Source organism: Contarinia nasturtii, unplaced genomic scaffold, assembly GCF_009176525.2.
Source record: "Contarinia nasturtii isolate CC-2019 unplaced genomic scaffold, AAFC_CNas_1.1 Cnas_scaffold_493, whole genome shotgun sequence".
NCBI lineage: Eukaryota > Metazoa > Arthropoda > Insecta > Diptera > Cecidomyiidae > Contarinia > Contarinia nasturtii.
Genome location: NW_022197846.1, coordinates 3,570,087 through 3,576,086, shown reverse-complemented (window position 1 = coordinate 3,576,086; position 6,000 = coordinate 3,570,087). Strand labels below are relative to the sequence as shown.

The window sequence follows — 6,000 nt, the reverse complement described above, 5'->3', positions numbered from 1 at the left end:
CAGGCGTACATATAAAATATATTCACTCCCGTTTTTCAACACCGACTATTTGCCGTGTGTGTGTGTGTGTACACCAACAGTTTTTGTTACGCCGTTTGCTCTCTCGCCGACAACGACAAAACATATCAAACTCATATGCGATTGTTGTAACATTTGGTTAACATCTTCCTTTCGGTACCCCCGAAAACAATTTAGTTTTCGATTTTGTTGCTTTTTCACTTTGTCTATAATTTACGTTCGTAGTTACAGTGTTAAGTGATTTTTCAAAGCAGCCGATGCAATGTTTTTATTATTTCGAACAAAGTCATAAACGCCACGCAGCAATACACCAAAAGCTTTTGATTTTGCCTTCGCTCTCCTTATTCCGTTCGCTCGGTATATTACGTAATTTTCTTTATTGTGTCTTTTATTCCATTTTCCTCTCCCTCTCTCTCTCTCTCTCTCTCGCTCTCTGTACACTGTACTTAACAGGCCAACCATGTTTCAGTTTATTTATTTGTTGTTTTTGCACTTGTCTCTTTCGTTCGTTTTGTACGTTCAATTGCTAGAGTATGTGTGTGCGATTCGCTTCCTTTTTGTTGATGTTTTTGTTACACATGTAAAAAAGCGAAAACATTCACAGCGCCACGTGCATCCGTTGAGAGACTTTTGCAAAGTGTCATGTTTCATTTTTTTTTTAATCGTACACATACACACAAATTCAAAACAGCAGTCAGTCAGTCAGCCAACCAGCATATCTACCAGGCACACATGGTACCGGTTGGTTTTCCACATTAGTAGAAAAGTTTAGAGCTATTGAAAAAAATATCTATTTCTATGTCTCTCTCTCTATCTCTATCTCTATCTGTTTCTGTTCAAAACTGGCCGCACGACGATAGGGAAAGTTTCAAATCTTATTTGTTACAAATTTTGATTAATTTGTCATTTTATCACGCTACTCAATGAAATCTGCTGGCCTTTTTTGTCTATTTATCTCAATCTTCTATGCTATTTATTATTTCTGGAAAGGGCAAACAAAAAAAACATACCATACCAAAATCGATATGCATCTTTGTGTTTTCTAAAACCGTTATTTTTTCCTATCACATTTAATACTTCATCCAAATAATGCCTAAAATAGCAAAGGTCTGGGAAAATTATCCACTCAAATGCTACTTGTAATGAAATTTTGTTTTCATTTCTCATTAAACGATTTATTTTCAACGGTCCACAAAGATAGAACAGACAGTCTATCTGGCTAGCGAGCGAGTATTTGTAGAATAAAATTAATCTACAAAAGTATTTGTGAAACAAATTAATTATATACAAAATACCTTAAAATGATAAAAATTCAGAGACAAAATTCCATTTAGAATTTGCAAACGGAAGTGAAGCACACACATACACACACATACGCCCATTTGAATGGATTCAAATGAGTCATGGGTTATGTACCTTATCAATCCACAAACAAATTCTTAATTCCAATGCGAATGCAGATAAATGAACGGACCGACAAAAAATAGCAAAAAAAAAAAATCTAGAAAAAAAGAGCGGAAACCTTTAAACAGATACCATTATTCAGAAAATGCGCATTTATAATTGTAATTAGAAGTGTTTGCGATAAGCCATTGGGTAAGAATGTTTTTGTTTTCTCTATTCAACAGCAAAATTTTTCTCTTTTAGCACAACAAAAGAAACAGCACCATCAAACGGACCAAGAACATTACAAAAAAAAAAATGATGATGACGACGAATCTTCGTGAAAAAAGTCGTCACAGCGCCCCCAAAACGAAATATATTGCCCCTGAATCGCGTGAATACTGAATACTGTTATGTTATTAGCAACCTCATTCTGACACATGTTAAATCCAACGTTAAAATACGATGAGAGATGGGAAATTTGAATTTTCAAAATTAAACTTTTGTCTGGTTGTTTGAATGAGTATCATCGTTCAACATAAATTATCTCTATTTTGAATGGCATATGATATTATTCCTTTGTCTTTTCTCTACTTTCTTCCATTCTCTCCCTCCATCTCGCCCTATCTGCTTTCTCTCTAATACGTAGCTCAATTTGGTTTTCTGTTCCTGCCGTTGTTGCCGTTTGTGTCGATGAACGTATTAATATTTTTGTCATGTGTATGTGTGTGTGAAGGTAGTATGTGAAATTGAGCGACCGATGCTATATTTGTACAATGCATTGCTTCAACTGTTGTTGTTATTATTATGTTGACTTTTTTTTGCATCCATTTATTCTTTCTTTCCTTTCGATTGTCACTTTCTCGAAAATCTAAATCATTTGCTTGTGCAGAAAATGGGTAAATTTGACGTGTTCTATTGTGCACCGTTTGAATTTGAATGTGGCGAGATGCGCTGATGTGTTGTCGTGTGTGCAAAAGCGAAATAGCGTGCATTCAGCCCATAAATGTTCATTTTGTTCCATAGCATTTCGATTTTGTAATTTTCCTTCGTTTGCATGGAGTGCACAACCATTGAACGCATATTATAAATATGTCCGTAATATTCTCTAGACGCCAGTGTCTAAAGCATGCTCAATTTACGACTGCCGAGAATCGCACAATTTACGACTATATATCGATATATTGTATGTGGGTATATCGAAACTAAACCCAACAAATAAAAAACAACAACAAAAAAAACTGTTGGTTAGTCGACCTTAGTTCCAATAAACTTGTCTCACGTTTTGGTTGTGATTAATGCGAAGATCAACACAATGCGCAATGGAAGCTGGTCTGTTTGTGTTTTATTCTCTCTCTTTTTTTTGTGTGTAAAAGGAATCTCAAAATGACATGCCATGATTCGTGTCAATTTAGACACTGTTCAACACCAAAATATGCACTGAGAGAGAAATTGTATTTGAAAGTATATGAGTCTTTGAAGCGTTCAAACAAACAATGTGAAACAATTGAAATGTTGTGCTCAGTTCTGTTTCAATGCTGATGCTGATGCTGATGCCAAATGCGTTAGCATTGTGTTTCTGTTTATGAATGTGAAATTCGTCTTTGGATTTATATTTGCGATTTCCACTGCCATTTTCAATACCAGAACAACCTGACATCTTTTATATTGTTATTTTGTATTATTTGCCATCTCTATCTAGTGGTCGTTAAGCAACCTTATTTACGTTTCTTACCTGTTCAATTCAATGCTTCACGTGCGTCTCTACCATATGTGGTTCAGACTTTCTCTCTTTCATTTACCTCTGTATCTGAAGAATGAATGATATGTAAGTGCGGATGTGAGGAAAAATATGCATTTGTATCATATTTTCTATTTCACATTCACATCTTTCATCTTGCGTCTCACTTTCGAAGTACTTCGATACGTTTTTTCCATTTTTCTATTTTCTATTCAAATTATATTTTTTGCTCTCACTTACATGCACCGTATTTCTCATTCATCGTTTGGTTGTTGGATCGTTCACCCGTTGTGTGACTATGATAAAGTTTGAACACATTATGTGAGCTCAACGCCAATATTACCATTTGACGTAGTTTTCCTTTAAAATGCATTACACCATGCTCATCGCATACGCATTCAATAGGTACGCATTATGAATAAAGCGCTCAGCAAGTCCCATCACTTTGAGACACGGCAAGAGATGATTTTTAAATTGAAAATGTGAACAAAAAAAAGTGGAATATATGTATGCATACAACAAATATATCATACACAGAAAACAGAGAAGATAGAAGCAATAGAAAGAAGCGTTCCAGTGCACCGCACAGGTACCAAAATACAATCATAAAATGCTATATTAGGTGATGAAACAAAACGCGTAAAGAATATAACTGAAAATGTGGCATGTTCGTGTGTCATAATAGATCCCTTCTGAATGTATATGATGTGGAAACAGTCATCATTACACACCAGCTACAAGTACTCGATACTCTCTCGCTTACAGTCTCTAGTAGATATATATATGGCACGCAAAATATGCGACTGACAATGGAAAATATGTGACGTACGGCGAAGGACAATACAAAATACTAAAAACCCGATTCAATTCTATTCTATTCCGTTAGAAAAGCTATCAATTTAACGAGAAAGGGAATCGAACAGTATATATTCCTATCCATAGTTGTCTGTATTTATTTATTTTTTTTACTCAACTTTAGCATTCTCGCCGAAGAAAAAGACAAGTAAGTTGCGTATGGTAAATACGTTACACACAACTCTCACATAGCTTATGAACATAAAAACTGAACAACCGTACTTTCTCATAACTTACGTAATGAAAACAAATTTAATGCGCCGGCGCCTTTATCAATGCACTGAAACACTACCAAACATTCTGTTCATATTTTAATGTGTGCACTCTGTGTGCATTTTAGTGTGCATTTTGTGAAGCATCGAGTCTAGCGTGAGCTTGAAATAGAGAGAAAGTGAGTGAGATAAAGAGAGAGAGAAAGAGAGACCAAGGCTCTCAATAAACAACCATTCTCGGCATCCAATGCCAACACTCAATGGCCAAAACAGCATGCGATGCAGAGCGAAGGGCATTTTCTTTCCCCCGGTGTGTTTGCATCAGCAACAACAGCAACAGCAACAGCATCATCGTGCTTGCTCTGTGTATTGGATGCTGTGTTGACGACACACGGGCCATAACGGCATACAGTCACGAATCTCCATCATATAGTTTCGAAATTTTATCCATCTATCCAGTTGCAAAGTGCGAGAACCTTATGTTTCATCGTTCGCAATCGAATCGCACAATATTTTCCATCCAAAAAAACCATACAATGCTATCGCATTCAACGGTTTTGTGAGGCAACTCACAATCAGTTTGTAACAAACACTCCATCGATGTAAACGTATCTCTGGTGTATCCTTGTTGTAAGCAAAATTATATTCGGTTGATAATTTTACCCGATAAATTTTGTACGGCATTTCGTGAAGTACGACAGTCGAGAGTGTATGTAGAGAGAGGCGACTTCCGTCAGTTTAGCCCGATTTTTTTTTGTTCAATTTTATTTTGTTTTATAACGGAAAATGCTTTTCAAACGATAAACATTTTTCCGTTTAAATTTTCAAGAGGAAGAACAAGAGTTTTCGGTAGAGTTTTGGAGTTTCTGTGTGTTTACATTTATTCAAGTGTTCGATATCAACAAATTAATTGTAACACGCAACGATTAAAATTAACGACTGAGCGCAATAACATTTTGTCGTTTGCCAGTAATAATCAACAGAGCGAATAAAAATAAAACAATGCAAGACAAGAAAAAAAACGTGTGTTTTGTGCCGATCAAATGTCTTGCACTTTCAAAACTTCTTGCAACCACAAAAAATGAACAAACGAACTCGTTTCCAAATTGCAATTAGCCTTCCATTTTTTCAACAACAATAACAACGGTAGCAACAAAAAAGACAATGATAGTGAACAAGATAAGAGATACAGAGAGACAGAGAGAGAAAGCTATAAAGAAAGTATAAGTATGAGAAAGAGCGAAAAATAACAACAACAGCAACAAAAATTCAACCTTTCTGCTACCTTGCACCCGAGTTGTTGTATTCGTCACAGTGTTTCAACGTGAGTCGCATTTGAATAATCCGCCAGCTATAATCCAAGCTGAGGCATTTTTTGACGGTGTTTCATATCAAAGTTTGCCACGAATTCATTTCACGTTCTCTGCTTTTACCCGTTAATTCTTTTTTCTTTCTTTCCCTCTCTCCGCTTCTATCTTTTATTTGTTTGTAGAAATTGTCGTTCTCTCGCCATGTTCTCACATACCGAGTCAGTGGTGAAAAAAGCTTCCTCGTTTGCCCATTATGCAGTTGTCGGTTACTTGTTTTTCGAATTCCACGTGAGCCAATAAACTGTAATTGTTATTTTGTTGTGTACAGGCACACATTGCACATGTAATCTGGCCATGCCAATATATCACTCGCATCGAACGTATTAAGCGATGCGCTTTTATTCAAGAAGAAACAGCAACAAAAATAACAATAAAAAAATATCGATGACTGCAAAAAACACATTCACACACATACATTATA

General features: G+C 35.8%; 1 protein-coding gene across 11 annotated transcripts in view; it reads left to right on the top strand.

Moving 5' to 3' along the window:
- Positions 1-4,669: 4,669 nt before the first annotated feature.
- The window catches only part of LOC116339316 (locomotion-related protein Hikaru genki), a 43,941-nt gene continuing 42,610 nt past the window's right edge, over positions 4,670-6,000 (top strand). For 4 of the 11 annotated variants that reach the window (XM_031765134.1, XM_031765131.1, XM_031765130.1 and 1 more), the window contains exon 1: positions 4,670-4,918. The gene's annotated coding sequence lies outside the window, so the exon portion shown is untranslated. Of the gene's footprint in view, positions 4,942-4,969; positions 5,059-6,000 lie in introns of those variants that run through there. The other 7 variants (XM_031765136.1, XM_031765132.1, XM_031765126.1 and 4 more) reach the window with 4 other exon arrangements.